At 42.2% G+C, this 19,328-nt stretch overlaps 2 pseudogenes; one reads left to right on the top strand and one right to left on the bottom strand.

Moving 5' to 3' along the window:
* The window catches only part of LOC129688065 (short coiled-coil protein-like), a 31,924-nt pseudogene extending 16,113 nt beyond the window's left edge, over nt 1-15,811 (bottom strand).
* Nucleotides 15,812-16,185: 374 nt separating this feature from the next.
* The window catches only part of LOC129688064 (uridine phosphorylase 1-like), a 16,590-nt pseudogene continuing 13,447 nt past the window's right edge, over nt 16,186-19,328 (top strand).

The raw sequence follows: 19,328 nt of genomic DNA, 5'->3' as shown, positions 1-19,328 counted from the left end.
CAGTAGCAAATGAACTGAACTCCAGACTGATCCTTTACTGTTCATTTTCCTACCAAAGTTCTACTGACTGATTTCAAAAGACAGAGGACAGTGTACATCTTCACTTGGGATTCTGGGTATTTTGTCCACATTAGTGTTGTTGACACTGAATCCACTTTGAAGCATTTGTTTCTTTTAAAAATGTGTTGTCAATGGAATGTTACGCAGCAATAAAAAACAAGGAAATCATGAAATTTGCAGGTAAATGGTGGGAACTGGAAATGATGATCCTGAGTCAGGTATCCCAGAAGCAGAAAGATGCACAGGGTATATACTCACTCATAAGTGGATATTAGACATATAATATAGGATAAACCTACTAACCTACTAAAATATGTACACCTAAAGAAACTAATCAAGAAGGAGGGCTCTGGCTAAAATGCTCAATCCCCATTCAGAAAAGCAAGAAGGACGGACATCAGAAGAAGGAGAAAACAGGGAACAGGACAGGAGCCTGCCACAGAGGGCCCCTGAAAGGCTCTACCCTGTAGGGTATCAAACCAGATGCTGAGACTTATGGTCAACCTTTGGACAGAGTGCAGGAAATCTTATGAAAGAAGTGGGAAATAGTAAGATCTGGAGAGGACAGGAGCTCCACAAGGAGAGCAACAGAACCAAAAAATCTGGGCACAGGGGTCTTTTCTGAGACTGATACTCCAACCAAGTACCATGCATGGAGATAACCTAGAACCCCTGCACAGATGTAGCCCATGGCAGTTCAGTGTCCAAGTGGGTTACATAGTAATGGGAACAGGGATTGTCTTTGATATGAACTGATTGGCCTGCTCTTTGATCACCTCCCCCTGATGGGAGAGCAGCCTTACCAGACCACAGAAGATGACAATGCAGCCACTCCTGATGAGACCTGATAGACTAGGATCAGAAGGAAGGAGAGGAGGACCTCCCCTATCAGTGGACTTGGGGAGGGACATGCAGAAGGGAGAGGGAGGGCAGGATTGGGAGGAGAGGAGAGAGGGGCAAACGGGGGGATACAAAGTGAATAAAGTATAATTAATAAAAATTTGAAAAAAAAATGTGTTGCATTGCATGATCTGCAAAATGTTTTTGTTACTTCTAGATGGGTATTGAAGACTGTATCTTAAGGCAGCATTATTACTTCAGGAGGCTGTAGCATATTCTGGGGTGACAGAACCATTTGCCAGGAAGGGTGCAGTTTCAGGGCTGCCATGAGTGGTGACACTGTCTTTCTAGGAACATCTCATTTGAGCAGCACATTAGGGTACTTATTATAAAATAGATAAAATAGTAATTGAAGAGTAGCGTGAAGAGAAGGAAAAATGGTGGTAATTTTAGTTTTGAATGTTTTGCTCTGATTTGTATGTCATTCAGACATATTTGACAGCCCAAAAAGTCACAGTTGGCCCATGACTAAGGGACTCCTGAACCAAACCTCTATATCATGCAACCTGGAAGCTACAGCCAAATATAGCAACAGAGAGGTCTTTCAACAGTGCAGGGATGCCTCCAGCTTGGAGATAATACCTTGCCAGGTGGGTATCTCCCTTCATTAGCAACACAAAGGCTAATCAATGTGTACATAATACAAACATGGTACATGTCTCTAGAAGGAAAAAGACAAGAGCCTTGGACCCTAAAGAATAAAAGGAGAAGTTGGTCCCATCATGACTTCTAGTGGTTCTCTTGGTGAATATGTGCTTCTGGTTTCTACAACACTGGGATCTTTGGGTTTGTAAGTCCTTGTTCTCATAAAAGCATTCTACCAGGAACCCAAAGAAAAGTGCTTATTATACTAGCAATGCAGTGCCAAGGTTGCATGAAGTCAGTCACCATCTTGGCAGGGTGATGGTGGCTGATAAGGAGCCGGTAAAGCTATTAACTATTCATCTCCCCTCCTTCTGGGGAAGATGGCTGTCACAGGGAATTGCTTTAGGCTAAAGGCTGGTGCTTTCTTTAAGGATATGTCTCCTGGGGCAGCCTACACTTCAAGGCATGAGAACCTTGGGGTATCAAGCGTGAGCCTATTGTCTCAATGGGACAATTAGAAGGTTCATCCTATGGGGTTGACTGCAGTGGCTGCCTCTCAGTTAACCTCTCTCTGATCTGCAGCTTTCACTCCTTTATAGGTACTAGCAACCAAAAACACCCCTAATAACTTACTTGGCCTAATGGACATCTGAGGAATTCTTATAAAATCTGAGGGAAGGGAAGTGTCTCAGGGGACATGCCAAATAAATAACTGGAAATAGGGGCTGGCATTTAGAAGAAATGTCCATTCTATAGTCTTGGAAGTCACCCATCACCAAGATAATAGTGAAATTTGCTTAGGTGAGGTTTTCCATGGAGAATGATAGAGAAGGTTGTATTATAACAGAAATAAGAACACACTGTGGTTTCTATAAATGTTACTGTTTGGTACTTGGTAAGAGTCTTGATATAAAGTAGGACCATAATTACCTATTATCTGGAATTAAAAAAATATGTTGAAATGCCCAGGTTATCAAGATAATAAATAGAAACCTGAATGAACAGTGTTTGTATTCTTATGATCTTAAGAGTAGGATAAGTAAGGTAGGCTGGATAGACCAGGGGTCTCACTATAGAGAGGAGGATACATGCTGGGCTCCTGGTTATGGGTTCAAGAACCCTTACTGTCAACAAGATATTCTAATGATATGAGCCAGTAAAACAAGTAAACACTCATTAGGGAGGGTAAACTTCAAGGCATCATCTTGGAGAAAGGTCTAGAGTGGACTTTAGAAAAGCCTGGGAGACTTTGTGCCTGACAGAGTGAAGCCACAGGGGTGAGAGCCTTGTGATAGGAAACTGAGGGCAGAGGATGGATTTCCTTCTCAAAACTTCGTGTGTACGGTCCAGTCTCTTGCTGATGTGACACCAGGAAAAATAAAGTTAGTGTTTTTAAAAACGGTGTTGTCATGTCTTTATCCCTGGTGACCATCATTACACACAAGAAAATGTCAAAATCCTCCTGATGCAATAGTTGTTTTCCTTTTTTTATTTTTTTTTCAGTTGATGTAAGACAGTGACATCTGGGGTCTCCCAGTGAGTCATTGCTGCTAACAAGGGCTGAAACTTCCCAAAGGATGAGGGTAGTTACCTGAGTATCAACAGAGAGTGTGTGGGGTAAGGTTCCCTGGGGAAACAGCAGCTGTAACTTGAAAGTGTATCTCTACAAAGATAGCACCTTTCACCTAATTTTCCAGTAAAACAATCTTGTATCTCTACTTTCCAGTGAATTCTGTTCAGATACTTTCAATTTCTTTTTTTATTTTTATTTTTTATTATTTATTACAATTTATTCACTTTGTAGCCTAGCTATATCCCCCTTCATCATCTCCTCCCTGTCCCACTCCCCCTCTCTCTCTCCTTTCCCTATGCCCCTCCCCTAGTAAACTGATAAGGGGAGGTCCTACCCTAGCCTATCAGGTCTCATTAGGATTGTCTATATGATATTCTTCTGTGTCCTGGCAATGTTGTCCCCCCCAGAAGGAGGTGATTAAAGAGCCAGCTACTGAGTTCATGTCAGAGACAGCCCCTGCTCCCCTTACTAGGGAAACCCACTTGGAGATTGAGCTGCCATGGGCCACATCTGAGCAGGGGGTGTAGGTTATCTCCATGCATGGTCTTTGGTTGGAGCATTGGTCTCTGCAGTGCCCCTCCACTACCCCCAGATTTTTTGGCTCTGTTGGTCTTCTTGTGAAACTCCTATTCCGTCCAGGTTTCATTTCTTTTTTATTGATTCTCCCTTAAAAATATTAAGTTTACTTATTCATTTTTCTGAGACAAGGTCTCACTACACAGCCGTACATAGCTGGCCTGGAACTCACTATGTAGTTCAGGCTGGCCTTGAACTCACAGATGTCTGCTTGCCTCTGCCTCCTGAGGTCTGGGATTCAAGGATCTCAGCAGCAATCCTCCCTCATGACCATGCCCAGTATCTACTTTCCAGTCTTTGAAATGTGAAGGTCCATCATATTGCTGAGAAGCTCATTGGAAATGCACCCACGTGGTATTTACTGCCTTGTTATCTCAGATTCATGCTCCTCTAGCCACCAAAACAAAGCAGCAAAGGGGAAAAAGCTCAAGGCTGGTTTATTAATCTTATGCTGGCTCCTAGAAATGTCACCAACCTAATAGTGCTGCCATGGCCAATTCCTGGCTCCAGAGGAAAACATTTCAGCATTTCAGGTAAATTGAAGAAGCATCTTGCATTAGACAGGGATGGGGCAGCGTTTGAGGTCCTCCTACTCACAGTGTCTGTAGTTCAACAGCCTCAAGTGGTAACTTCTCACAGCATAGTAGACTCAGGTTAGACTAAGACCCAGTGGATTGATTCCATTTGGCCTTCTTTGTGCTTCATTGCTTCGTTTTCTGGTTCACCTGGAAGGATGTTGGTAACAGTTTGCTTGATGATGCGTGGGAAGGACCCCTCCCTCCTTTCTACCTTTCTAGCTTGTGGTTTTCTTTCTGCTTAACTTCTGTCTTGTTTCCTGTGATAATTGTTTTGATCAGTCTTTGCCTTTGTGAAGTCTGTTCACTTGAAAGTCTGAAATGCTTCACTGATGGGTATAATTTTGGGACTCCATGGGTCTGAGATTCCCAGTGGCAACACCTCTTTGCCAGGACCATGTGTGAGCAAAAAGGGAGGTTATGTTGTCATAAATTATAGCTATGCACTAAGCCTCACCCCAATTTATTTTAAATCTCAGCTAGAGTAGATAGCTCTTTCGTCACTTTCAGGGTTTATCCGAAAGTGTTTAATGCTGTTCTTTCTGTGAGAACAAATTGATGCTATGATTCAAGTTGCATCCATCTTTTAGGTTAATAAGATTTTCTACCTTTCATGATTAGATTGGATATTTTACAACTCAGTGGCCTGAGTTTAATCTTCATAATTACAAAACAACAGCAGTTTATTCCTTCAAAACATTGAAGCAAAAACCAAAGACAACCTAGTATGTCTTTTAATTTTGAGTTGTAACCTTGGAGTTTCAAAATTTGGATAGCTTAAAAATAGCAGCTTGAACGGCCTTTTAAGTTGTCAACACAATACCTACTTCTCAGATACTAACGAGAAAATTAACGTTTTTCTTTTTTTTCATATTTTGTGGAATTCAATTTTGGATAAGAATGGCAGTTTTGGGTGATTAAGGTAAAATATGCTGGTTATGTGAACATGAGCTTTTAATTTTAAGAGGGACTTTGAGAACCCAGAGCAGATTTACATTGTCTCAACAATCTTTTCCCCACACTTCCCTCTTCTTTATTCCTTGCCCCCATTCCCTTGCTTCTCTCCCTCCATCCCTCCCTTTTTCCCTCCCTCCGTCCCTTTCTCGCTCCCTCCCTCCCTTCCTCCCTTTCCCCTCATTTTTTCTGCCCAAAGTATACTTTATGATGTCTGCAGCTATACTCAGTGTGGATAAGTCACATAGGCTGTCCAGACTGTGGGATGCCAATCATATCAAATATCAAAAGGTAAATTTCTCAAGCATGGTCTGTCTCAGGCTGTATATTGCTGTGATGAAACACTATGACCAAAAGCAACTTGAGAAGGAAAGGGTTTACTTCACTTACATTTTCACATCACAGTCCATCATCAAAGGAAGTCAGTGCATGAACTCAAGGCAGGAGCCTGGAGGCAAGAACTGAAGCAGAGCCCATAGAGGAGTGGTGCTTACTGGCTTGCCCCTCGTGACTTGCTCAGCTTGCTTTCTTTCTTGCTTTTTCTTAAATTACTTATTGGCTTAATTTTTTATATGGTATTTTTTGATCATATTCTTTTTCTTCCCTAACTCTTCCCAGATTCTCCCTTTCTCTACCCACCCAATTTCATATTCTTTTTTTCTAAAACACAACAACAACAAAAAAAAACCCCAAAAACCCAAAGAGATGAAACCAAACACCCCAAAGATTAAAAAAAAAAAAAAGCCAAGTCAAAGCCGAAAACACACAAAAAAACGTAGAGTCCATTTTGTGTTGGCCAACTACTCCTGATCACGGGGCCTGCCCTGAAGCATGATTAATATACTCACTGTTACTGCATTGGAGAAAACTTATTTTCCCTCACTCAGAAGGTATCTATTGTAAATAGTTTCCTTTTAGGGGTGTGACTTTGTGCTTAGTTCCTCTTCTTCATGTCTGGCTTGAATTTGCACAGGCCTTTTTGAGTGCTTTACATTCTCTGTGTTCATATGTGCATAAGCTCTGATTTGTCTGGGAAATGCCATTTCCTTGGAGTCATCTACCACCTCTGGCTCTTACAATCTTTTTGCCCCTTCTTCCACACAAATTCCTGAGCTTGAAGGGAGAGGTTTGATAAAGACATTTAGATAGGCTATTTTCTTATACAACACAGGATCACAATGTGCCGGGTCCTCCCATATCAGTCATATCCTACAGACATGCATAGGCCAATGTTATGGGGGCATTTTCTTAATTGAGAGTTCCTCTTTCCAAATGACTTTAGCTTATATCCAGTTGACATAAAACTAACACAGTATATACCAAATAAGAGTAAAAAGTGGGAAGGAAGGGGTATCTAATAAAGTAAATAAATAAAGGAATTTCTGCAGCCATTTAAAGTACGAGGCCTGGAGGGCCTGTGCATCTTGTGGTGTTTTTACTGGCTGAAGCTGGGAGACAGGAGATTGAGACTCATGCAAGTTGGGTTTTTTTTCCCCATTCATTAATTAATTTACTTTATATCCCAATCAGAACTTCCCCTCCTTCCTCTCCTTCCAGTTCTTCCCTTTCCTCTTCCCCCCTATGCCCCATCCTTTTTTTTTCCTCAGGGAAGGGGAGACCTCCCGTGAATATCAACCTGAATTGTCCTATTAAGTAGGACTGGGTGCATTTTTTTCTACTGAGGCTAGACAAGGCTGTCCAGTTAGGGAAAAGGGATTCAGAGGCAGGCAATGTATTCAGAGACAGCTCCTGCTCCTGCTGTTAGAGGTCCCACATGAAGAACAAGCTTTAGATGTTACATATGTGTGGGGGGCCTACGTCCATCCCATGGATGCTTGCTGGTCGGTGGTTCAGTCTCTGTGAGCCCTAAGGGCCTAGGTTAGTTGATTTTGTAGTTTTTATCCTCTCTGGCTCTTTAAATCCTTTCTCCTCTCTTCCATAAGATTCCCAGAGTTCTGCCTAATGTTTGGTTGTGGGTCTTTGCATCTATTTTCATCAACTGTTAGGAGAAACCACTCCAACAACCTGTCTGCAAGTATAGCAGATATTATTAATAGTGTCAGTAGTGAGCTCTCTCTCATGGCATGTGACTCAAATTGGGTCGATTATTGGCTGGTTGTATTGAAGGTTTTGTGGGTGGGTTAGTATTCCCCTCCTTCTACTGGCTACAGGAGGTGGCTACTTCAGGCTCCATATCCCCTGATAATAGGAGTCTCAGCTAGGGGGAATTGATTTGGTTTGGGCCATTATTTTATGTTATACTCATTCATACACAGGACCTGAGCCTATACATCAACTTTATTATTGAACAGGAGCTTCCAAATTCTATGTGTTTGTAGGATTTTTTTCCGTATTTTGGAAAATTTAAATAAATGCATATTGTGCACAAAAGTATTCATTGAGTATGAGTTACTAACAGTATGGTTTGTGTCATTAATGATACAAAGAAAGAGCTTGACCCAATTAAAAAAATAAAAATACCAAAGGCCTTAAGTATTTCTCTTTAGGGAAGACTTCCTTGGCAACAGACTTGAAGCCCTTTAGTAGTAAGGGTCTCTGCCTTACTGGGTAATTCAGGTTGACAATAACTTCAACTTAAGTTTTTTTTTTTTTTTTTTTTTTTGCAGTGTTACACATCTATACTCTATTTACTCTTACACAGAATCCTTTCCTACCCCACCCCTAATGTTCCTCCCTCCCTCTCTACAGGTCCCTTTCCTATATTTATGCTTTTATGTTTTATTTTGTGATTTTAACCAAATTTTTTTCTGTGACCATGGGTTTGCAACTCTCTGTTGGAGCTGGGTCGGCTTGCCTTTGGTATACAGATAATTGGGTAATAAGACTGTGTTGTGGAAGACATCACAATGGTTGGAAGATGCAGAGAAATAGAACTGCAGCTGAGCTGGTAGCTCCTCCCTCTGATTGGCTTTCATCGCATTACAGGTGCTATGCGGCCTTTTGGAGGGGACAAGGTATCCGTTGTCCTATTAAACTGTGAACCCTACAAAGGACAATGCCAACCAACCAAGCAAGTTGTAATTTTGTCCAGTATGGTCCACTGGTGTAATAGTAGCACCAGGATGGGGCTAACTAAATACTCTCAGATGAGATTTGAAGCCTGCTCCATAGGAGCAGATTAAATGACTAACATTGTAAATCTAGAAAAAAAAAATCATGGCTGATGAGATCTTAGGCCCCAGGGGCAAAGTTGTTAGTGCTATTTAGCTAGACTGACATGGTGTCAAACTGCCTTCTAACTATTAATTATAAATGATAATGGGCTTTATTATAACATTTTACTACTTATAGAATGCATTTTGATCATCCTCACCCTCCTTACCATTTGTTGTCTCCTTTCTTCTCCTGGTAATCTCCTTTATCTTCTAATCTAGTTCCCCCTTCCATTTTCATGTCTTAACTTAACTAGGGTTGTTTACAAGAACATGGTTATTTGCAGGACTAGCGATACCTTATTAGTGGATACATCATTGAAGTAAATCCCTCTCTTATTTAGTGATTGCTTGCTGCCTATAAATGCTTTGAGAGGCATAAGGCATCTTGAGCCTCCACTAACCCACCACCATGACAGACTGATGCCAGAGCCCAGTCTTGTTAGGTAATTACAGGTCCTTGGAGTTCAAGAGTGTATCCAACAGTCATGTGCTCAGAAAACAGTGTTTTGCAATACCTGCCCCAGAGTCCAGAACCTTACATCTCATCTGTCTCATCTTCCAAGGTGTTCACTGAGCCTTGGAGGGTATGTTGGAACATCTCATTTGAAGGGATCATTCAGCAGTCAGTACTTTGATTCTCAGTACTTTGATCAGTTATCAGCCTTCAGTAACAATGGCCACTGCTAAAGGAAGTTTCCCTGACCAAAGCTATAGCAGCAATAATCAAGGAGCAGAAATATAAATGTTTGGAAGGTGATTTGACAGGTACATGGTGTCTATTTAGCAAAACCACAGCCGTGGCTTCCCCATTAGGGCATATGACCCTCCTAGGTTTTAACTGGTAGTTAATTCCAACTTCATGTTTAATCAAAAGTTATTTTTGTGAGACTTCTATTTCATGACTTACATTCACCCTCCCCAAACATACACAAACAAAAATGAAAATCTAGGCTTTATGCATGAGGAAAAACATGTAGGATTTGTCTTTCTGAGTCCAGACTACTTCACTGACTAGAATTTCCAGATCCATTCACTGCTTTGCAAATTTTATAATTTTATTTTTCTTAACAGCTAAATAACATTACATTGTGTGTCTATTGATAGACATCTAGACTTATTCCATTTATTTGCTTTTGTAAATAGAGATTGAAGCAAGCATGAATACTGGATGTCTCTGAAAGGGAAAAAAAAAACATAAAAATGGGACTACCATATACCCCAAGACCAGGCTATAACATTCCTGGGCATTTATGCAAAGGACTCTATATTCTACCTCAGAGGTACTTGCACACCCATTCTTTTTTTATTTTTTAAAATTATTTTTATTTTTATTAATTATAGTTTATTCACTTTGTATCCCCCCTGTACCTCCCTCCTGCCCTCCCAATCCCACCCTCCCTCTTCCCCACCCATGTCCCTCTTCCAGTCTACTGAAAAGGGAGGTCTTCCTCTCCTTCCCTCTGACCCTGGTCTATCAGGTCTCATCAGGAGTGGCTGCATTGTCGTCTTCTGTGGCCTGGTAAGGCTGCTCCCCCTTCAGGGGGAGGTGATCAAAGAGCAGGCCAATCAGTTCATGTCAGAGACAGTCCTTGTCCCCATTACTATGGAAGCCACTTGGATACTGAGCTGCCATAGGCTATCTCTGTGCAGGGGTTCTAGGCCATCTCCATGAGTGGTCCTTGTCTGGAGTATCAGTTTCAGAAAAGACTCTTGTGCTCAGAATTTTAGGATCTTTTGCTGTCCTTGCGGAGTTCCTGTCCTCTCCAGGTCTTACTATATCCCATTTTTTGATAAGATTCCCTGTACTCTGCCCATAGTTTGGCTATGAGTCTCAACATCTGCCACGATACCCTGCAGGGAGAATCTTTCAGAGGCCCTCTGTGGCAGACTCCTGTCCTGTTCCCTATTTTCTCCCTCCTCCAATGTCCATCCTTTTTGCCTTTCTGAATGGGATTGAGCATCTTAGCCAGAGTCCTCCTTCCTGATTAGCTTCCTTAGGTGTACAGATTTTAGTATGTTTATCCTGTATTATATGTCTAATATCCACTTATGAGTGAGTATATACCATGTGTGTCTTTTTGCTTCTGGGATACCTCACTCTGGATGATCTTTTTCAGTTCCCACCATTTGCATGCAAATTTCATGATTTCCTTGTTTTTTATTGCTGAGTAATATTCCATTGAGTAGATGTACCACAATTTCTGTATCTGTTCCTCAACTGAGGGGCATCTGGGCTGTTTCCAGCTTCTGGATACTACAAATAAAGCTGCTACAAACATGGTTGAACAGATGTCCTTGTACTTGAGCGTCTTTTGGATATATGTCTAGGAGTGGTTTAGCTGTGTCTTGAGGAAGCACTATTCCTAATTGTCTAAGAAAGGGCCAGATTGATTTCCAAAGTTGCACACCCATTCTTAATACAACTTAATTTGCAGGTGGCACCATAGGCTCCTTCTTGAGGATTTGAAGGGGCCTAAGGGCTCACTCTGACTCCCTTGGAGAAGGTGGGACTTGGTGGGGTCAGAAGCTGCATATGCTTTATGAGGTCTTTCTGCTTAGGAATAGCTAATGAGCAGACTCTTGCAGGTACCTTTAGTTACAGAGTTCCCTGGGCAGGGGTCTCTGGTTCTCGTGAGGGTTTAACCACTCAGAACATGTTTCTGTTGTCCATCCATAAGACCGGTGTCAACCCACAGCAGGCACTGCTGCTAACACAGCAGTCATGTGTTTGTTCCCTCTTATCCATTCTTTCTTCCAGAGCCTGCACATGTTCGGGCTGCAATCCTGTTTTCTCACATCCAAACTTCGAGGAAGCAGTCTGCTTCTTGAACCTCAGCTGTTGCTCCTGCCTAGTCTTTGGAAATAATGTGAGTCTCATTTCTCTTTTCAGTGGCTACTTTCTAAGCAGTGTTGTTGCCTACATCTGGTTAGTAGGATGTAAGGAGAGGATGCAATGGGAGAGGAGCCACCTGAGACTCCTTTATTGCTAAATAAGAAACACCAAGAACGGTGACATTTCTCAGCTTGCGTACTTTGCTACCTCTGGACTTGAGCCTAGGCTGCTTCTAGCCATCTGGCTATTGGCAGGAGGATGAAACCCATGCATGAAGAACAAAGTCAAGTGGACTGTAGGAAGAGGAGCGTTGGGTTCCTGAATGGCTTGTTTTTGTAAGCCATGGATAACAGTTTTAGTTAGAGTTTTCAATGACTACTTGCTGAAGTCATACTAATAGCGGTGGCTTTTTAGAAAAAAATGAGACACTTGAATGAAACACTGTCAGAATAATGCCATGTTTAATATTTCACTCACTGCACTACTGGACATGAGAGGAATTCTCATTTTGTAGAGTCTGATTGGCAGATTGGACCTCCAGGGATGTGAAGAGGTTGAAATACTGCAGGCCCAGAGCCTAACTAATTATAGCATATTTTGGGCTCTCTTTAGCCTCCAAAGTAGTCAACTTTGCTTACCTCTGTGTCAGACCTAACATCCTGTGACTAACAAGACAAAAACCTATAAAAACCTCTTGGAATGTATCGATTTAGCAAAACAACCATAAGATTAAGCACATCAGCTAGCATCTGAGACTACAGCTGAAAGTTTCCTATGTTCTTGAACTACCTGTTTAGTGTTTCTGCTCATGTATTTTAAAGTGCCTTGATTTATGGTTTTCTTTGTTCTGTCACTATAAAAACACCAGGAAACTACTTCCATGTTGAAAATGGTGTTTAGGGCTATTCAAATCTGTGTTCTGTGGCCAAGGGTCACTCATATTTGGCTCCAGAGTAAACTATCTCTTACCTCACCTGAGGTGAGAGCTGTGTTTTTGCTCCAGCAGAGACCACCCTCAATGGCTGTAGTAAGTACACCACACATTTGGCACTTATCCTGTGAGGAATGAGGGACTTCAAGGGTTTCCCATGACAAATCCCACTCTATATGCAATAAAGTTCCTTACAGATCTTCTTTTGCTTTTTTCAGAGCCTGGGAAGTGGCAAAGCAATCAAGAACTGTGGAAGAGGGCCATCTAACTCATGGCATAGAGGAGAAACGGGGCTATCTATTACTTATGAAGAACTCTGTAGCTGAACACATATGTGAGGAGGCGCCCATGGCTGTGACCAGTGGTTCTAGACCCATTGGTAGCTTGTGAGCACCGCAGACCTTCTCTACGCCTCCTCTTACCCTGATCACCTGCCTTTGATAGACATCAGCTGACCTACTTTTCCAGGGACGTATCTCTGTCTTTACACCTAACGCCACAGGAAAGTGAGTGTTTTCTTCCCTAAAAACGCTGTCCATCTGAGGTCACCTCGGATGAGTGATTTTGTCAGCCTGGTGACTTTTTTCTTAAGTGAATGGGTCCGTCGGGGCTTGTGACTCTTTTCTCTGAACTCTTTTATTCTCTCAGGGAGGAATCCCGGTGCTCTGATTCAAGCTGCCAAATGTATTTGCTTGTGTATGAAGTCAGTGAAAAGTTGCAGAGGAGATCAAACCTCTGACACCTTGTCTTAAAATAATGAGCTGTCAAGCTACCAAAGACAGGCATTTCAAACCCTCTCACCGCCTCCCATCTCTCAGACCCACAATTGGGATTTGATGATTTTATTAAAAATTCAAATGGCTGTTTATATGGGAGCTTGCTATTAAGGAACCCCAGATGACAGTTAGTGTCCTGAAAGAACCATTTGGCTAAAGTTCTTCAGCTAAAACAGTGGAGAGTCAAGAGCCCTGGGGCAAAGAGCCAATTGTTGTGAACCCTGTCAGTCACATCTTCTGCTCCAGAGCCTCCATCCTCTCTGTGAGAGACAAAAGGGCCCCAGATGGGAGGAATGCCTGCAGGCATATTGGAGACACTCTTGTAACTGGCTTGTCCTTGCTGTGGCATCACTGGGCAGATGGTAGCAGGGGCTTGTTGAACAAAATGCTTGTGGCCTAGAGATCAATGTCTAGATCAGTGTGTTTTAAGAGTTGCTTTTGACCCTGTGATCGTGAGCATCATGGCTGCTATGACTAAGTCAAGTAGCTGAGGAGGAGGACACATCTCTGTCTAGGACTTGTAATAAATACTATGAGCGTAAAGGGTTAAGGGTAAAAGGGTAAAGGTAAACCGTATTTTTTTTTTTTTTTTGTCTAGAGTAGCCTTTCTTCTTTTGTACAGAAGATAAATGCTGATTTTTAAAAAAGTTATTGCAAAGGGTGAAGTGGATAAAATATTTCACTTTTTCATATTTGACACTGTGGAAATTGCTTTTCAGTGCGGCTTATCCAAATAATCCCCTGGGCTTATGTAGTTACCTCTCTTCTGAAAGGAGGAAAGCTCTGCCTGTGTTGTCCCATAGCATTTTGTATTCCTGCTAGGTGCCCACAGCATCAAGTTCACTACTTGCCCAAGAGAAGTAACAAATTGGAACTATGTGAAGGGATCCAAATGCATCCATAATCATGAAAGACAGAACAGTTGCTTAGGGCATCTTCAAAGCTGTGGCAAAGTGAGGAAGAAAAAAAAAATCCAGAGAGCTGCTTCTAACATAAGCCTATTTTTAAGTGTTGCATCATTTTGAAAAAGTACATTAATTTTTATAAAAGGAAATTATGTAATCTTAGGGCTAGTGTGCAGGCCCTTTGAGACCTTGGTCCAGCCAAGACCTTCGCCTGGAAAAGGTGTGAGAGCAAGCAGAAGGGAGTGCTGATGCTAAGCCACGCCCAGCTGTTTTGGATTCAACATGTAAGAAAGAGCCCCACGTCTCAGCTGAGCTGTTAAAGCAAAGTGACTGCACCCCGCAGTCCCATGCCCCCCTCATCCACACCAGCTCCTTGCTGACAGACGGGTTGTGGGTGGGGAGCCCCAAAGGACAATGGAAGAGCGGCAGAGAGCAGCAGCCTCAGTCTGTCTTGGATCACCATGACAACTTGTTAAAACACAAATTGCCCATCACTGTTCCCAGGGATGGACAGCCTATACATCTGGGTTTGGGATTCAGAGTCATTCATCATTTTTGTAAAATTCAGACAAATACGGGATCCTTTTAGGAGTTACCTTCTTGTCCAAAAAACAATGACACAGTGGCAGAGATGCCTGGAAGCTGGCACCTGCTACCAGTCCTTGTCAGGTGAATATACTTAGTGGAGCTGTTTTGTAGGATGACAACAATTTGCCTAGAAAGCTTGTTACATGTAAAAATAGTTTATTTCATGGAATTTGGACCTTAAAAATACCAGACAGTCCCTTTCTTGGTCAGGTCTGATGTGACCTACCCAGGCTGGTCTCAGACTCACTATGTAGTCAAGGATGGATGACCTTGAACTTTTTATTCTCCTGCCTTCACCTCCCATGTTCTTTGGATTATAGGTGGAAGCCACCGTTTTTAATTTATATAGTGCTGGGATGGAACCTGGGGTCTCATGCATGCTGGCAAACAGTCTGCCACAGAACTATGTCCCCAGGCCCTTTCCGCAGTTCAAGATTTATACGCTTTATATTCTTATTACACAGGAGGGAGATTTCACAGAATAGATATATGGCATGTTATTTAATGAACAACCATTAAATTTACTTTAGCATCTCTGTTATTATAATCGCCAATGTTTTTGAGGTTTTTGGTTTTATTTTTCATTATTATGTATCATATATCTCTGGTCATTTGTCAGTAATCTTCTAACTCCTGGTGAGTCCCTGGCTGTATAATATGAAAGGAATTTTAGTTGAAGTGAAAATGAAATTGGGTTATTATTTGATCTTTAGCTGCATTTCCATGCAAGGGAAATTTTTGCAGTAGAAACTTGGCCAAGAATATTGCCTTCAGAGGTTGGAGAGATGACTGGGTGGTTAAGAGCACTTGCCATTTTTGCAGAGGACAAGAGTTCAGTCCCTCTCACCCACTTCAGATGGCTCACAACATGTGTAACTCCAGCCCCAGGGACCCACTTCCCTGTTCCACAAATTGCAAGCATGTGCATAAACACACACACACACACACACACACACACACACACACACACACACACACTTAAAACTTTAAAAAACTGTTGCTTTCACATATTGACAAAATGTTGGGGTTTGTAGAATTAGACTTCTTGAAGGTAGCAGGTAGAGTTAGACTAACTGCACCAATTCCTCTTCCAGTGTTGTCTAACTTGGTCTTTCTGGTGAGAGATGCAGCAAATACAGCCGGTTCTCTGTGTGGTGAAGGCCGTGGGTGTGTGTGTGCGTGATGCCAGCTGTTGATGTCTCTGTGGAAGGATCAAAGCATGTAGTCAGGCAAGGGGCCATCACACCTTCCGTTCATCTTGCTTTCATGGACTGTTCTCTCACCTGTAAACTGTCAAAGTCTCTGACTCTGTCCTGGTCACTCACAGTTATGATCTTCCAGAGCAGCAGCAAATGCCTTTGGAAGCAGATATTCCTCATTTGTGATGGGAGTTTATTTTCTCCCAAGACTTCTGAGGCTGGGAGTGTAAACAGGGCCCTTGCTGTGGCTAGCAATGTGGCAGTGACTTCATTACCAAACTGGCCATGCATGCAGACCCATCACTCTGGATCACATAGTGGTTCTTCCTGACATTTAGTCGACAGCCATCGCCTGTAGTCAGAGCACAGCTTGGGCCTCGTTTCAAAGGTGGCTCATTTGCAGTTCCTACACATCCTTTCAGGTCTAGCTACTCTACTTGTTTTTCTGACAGATAACCTAAGCCAGGGAAACCTCGGAATAAATATGTATTAACTCTCCAGTACAAAGGCTCTGTGTGCTCATTATACAAATTCAAATGCCCCAGACAGCTGCAATGGAGGACCTCCTCACTCTGTCCCGCTGCAGAGGTTCCAGTGGTTCCCAGTGTGCTGAAGGGGCTGCCGCTCTGGCTTTTCTGCACCCAGTCTTTCAGGTGCTCAAACTCAATATGAAAATATTCGTGTGACATAGGAGAGATGAACTTAGGTGGTGGAGAGGTGACCATTCCATCTTACATTTTTGGGGCTGGTGATTGAACTCAGATTTTCTGCTCGCTAAGAATATACTCGGCCATTGAGCTATACCCACGAGCCCCACATTTTATTTTGATAATCTGCATTTGTTTTTGAGTGTACCAGGGAACATTCACATTGAAGTCAAGACTCCATGATTATAACTATTTTTCTGTTGCAAAATTTGATCTCAAGAAAATAGTGTCACAAATGGTACCTTAATACCTAAGGAGTTACATTTTTATAAGTGTTTATTCTTACTTTAGCTAACTTATTTTTTTAAAATTACTCTATAATTTTTCTTTTATGGACTGTATTGGGCTTGTTACTATCTCAGAACCCATTCATTTCATTATTTTAAGACAGTTTTATGGCACGTGTGTGTATGTATGTTTTGTGTGAAGGTCAGAGGCAGCTTTTAAGCGTCTGTTGTCTTGTTCCGTGTGAGTTTTGGGGTTAAAACTCTAGTTGTAACCCTTGCATGGTAAGTACTTTGTTGCTTATTCTATCGCCCTCTCTGGTTCTTAAGAAGATGTGGTGGCTGTTTGTTGCTTGGTAGGGAATTCTTCTATGATCCTGCTAGGTGTGGTCGCTAGGGGTTCTGGGTAAAGTGTGTGTGTGTGTGTGTGTGTGTGTGTGTGTGTGTGTGTGTGTGTTAGCTCTAGGTATTGAGAGCTGACACTTAGGAATGGGGATGGGCTAGGAGAGGTGGTGGTCTGCAGAAGGAAGAAAAGCAGGGTGTTCCATCAGGATCTGCTTAGTTCCCTGGGAATGGGGATAGAGAGTGAGGGGCGGCCACAAAACAGGTAGTATGCTAGAGAGCTAGAGGTGAGACTGGGGGATTGGATATGCAGGAACGGAGGAAGAGTGAGGATCTGAATCTCTCCTACCTGCCTTGCTGGCGTAATTGGTTCTCTGGAAGGCTTGGATAGCAGATTTGCAGGGAATAACTACTGGAGTTGGGAATTGGAATAGAGAATGATGGGGGAGGAAGGTTGGAGAAGATGGTGGGTGGAGAGAAGGTGGGTCTGAGTGACCCACCGGCAGTGAGGACAGGAAGGAAGGGGAGGCTGCAACAGGTGGTCTGATACAGAGCTGAGGATGAGGCTAGGAGATTAGATTTGGAGGAGAGGAGGAAGAGGTGAATATCTGTAGCTAGCTTCCCTGCTTCCCTGTAGGTAATGGCCTGAGGGTTCCCAGGGAATGCCTGCTGGAGTTGGGTCCCTCATTTTATTCTTTTTAATGGCTACATTTAGCGGAGTGACATTGCCTAGATGGACCAAAAGTCATTTAGAACCATATAATGAATGTATGATGCTGTCAAACTTCTTTGTTATTCTAACTATGTTGTGAACATACGTTGTGCATGCATATTTGTATAGCCACACATTTATTTACACAGGGCTAATTCCTAGAAGTGAGAGATAAAGGATACTTACTATTAAAAATAGAATTCATTTTCCCTACAAAGATACATTGTGAATTTACTCCTCTACTGACCCAATGAGATTGTTTCTGTATACTTGTCCACACTCAGGCATGATATACCTCTTTAATAATTGCAGGATTAAAATTGATATTGTTTTAGAGTCCTTTGTCTTACCGACATAGAATGTTTTCTTGTACATTCCAGTGGCAGCTCTATATCTTTGGTGAATTTCTAGTTTATACTTTTTTTTTCTTTTTTTTAAATTTTTTAAAAATTTATTCACTTTGTATCCCAGCTGTAGCCTCCTCCCTCATCTCCTCCCAATCCTGCCCTCCCTCTTCTCCTCCCATGCCCCTTCCCCAGTCCACTGATAAGGGAGGTCCTCCTCCCCTTCCATCTGACCCTAGCCTATCAGGTCTCATCAGAATTGTCTGCATTGTCTTCCTCTGTGGCCTGGTAAGGCTGCTCACCCCTCAGGGGGAGGTGATCAAAGAGCCAGCCATTGAATTCATACTTTGCCAATTTTGTTTTTACCTAGTTCTTTTTTTTAATATCTCTCTGTAGACTTTTATAGCTTTCTTCATAAAACATCAGATCTGATCTGTGTGTGGTAGTACACACCTGTAACCCAGCACTTGGGGGAAGGTGGAGGTAGAAAGATCAAGAGTTCAAGGCTACCTTCACCTATATAAAAAGTGTGAGGCCAGCTTTGGTTATGTGAGGCCATGCTTCAAAACTCAAAAAGAAACTCAAACAAACAAACAAAAAACCCCCACTTCAAATCAGTCCATTTATTGTTTGTTCAATCTGAAAGAATCCCCTTAAATGTCCCTGTTTACAGTGAACTGTAATTTTGCTGAAGTTAGAGACAGCATTAGTACAGTTAGAGGGTTCTAATTTGATTAATTAATTTGTTAATTTATTTTGGTGTGGTTCCGATCTTTCAAGGGTTACTTTTAGGAATCTATGATTTTTTTTTTTAAATTTTAGAATCAGTATTTATCCATGTACTAAAAGATGACCGGTCTCTGTAACTGCTTCACCTAAACTCTTCATAAGAGGCCACTGAATAGAGCATCAAGTTAAGATCCCATTGTTAAAAGCAGTGAGTACTTGAATAACAAGGTATTAAGAAAGCAGCCACATATTGAGCTGCTGCTATAGGCCAAGCACTCGGTAAGTTTGGTGGATACAAGGACAAGAAGTGACTCTTCTTTCAAATGGTTGCTTAACAAGAAGGTGCATGTTTGTGTGCAACTGTGATATAGGATATGATGAATGCTACCCATGGGCAGGGCGCAGTGTGGATACTCTTTAGCAAAGATCCTTTCTACCTATATGATGACAGGAAAGGGTGGTGATGAAGCAGGTTCAGGGATAGGTGTCTCTGAGGTAGAGTCCTGGAAGATGACATGGGGAAGAATCCCCAGTGGCTGCAAGAAATGCCTGGAGGTTCCAGGAGGTTTCATGATCTTTGTAATATGGGGGAGTGTGTGTGTGTGTGTGTGTGTGTGTGTGTGTGTGTGTGTGTGTGTG

This window comes from Psammomys obesus, unplaced genomic scaffold (assembly GCF_907164565.1).
Source record: "Psammomys obesus unplaced genomic scaffold, mPsaObe1.curated_primary_1811, whole genome shotgun sequence".
Taxonomy (NCBI): Eukaryota; Metazoa; Chordata; class Mammalia; order Rodentia; family Muridae; genus Psammomys; species Psammomys obesus.
Note: the sequence above shows the minus strand (reverse complement) of the source record. Positions and strands in the feature narration are given on the sequence as shown.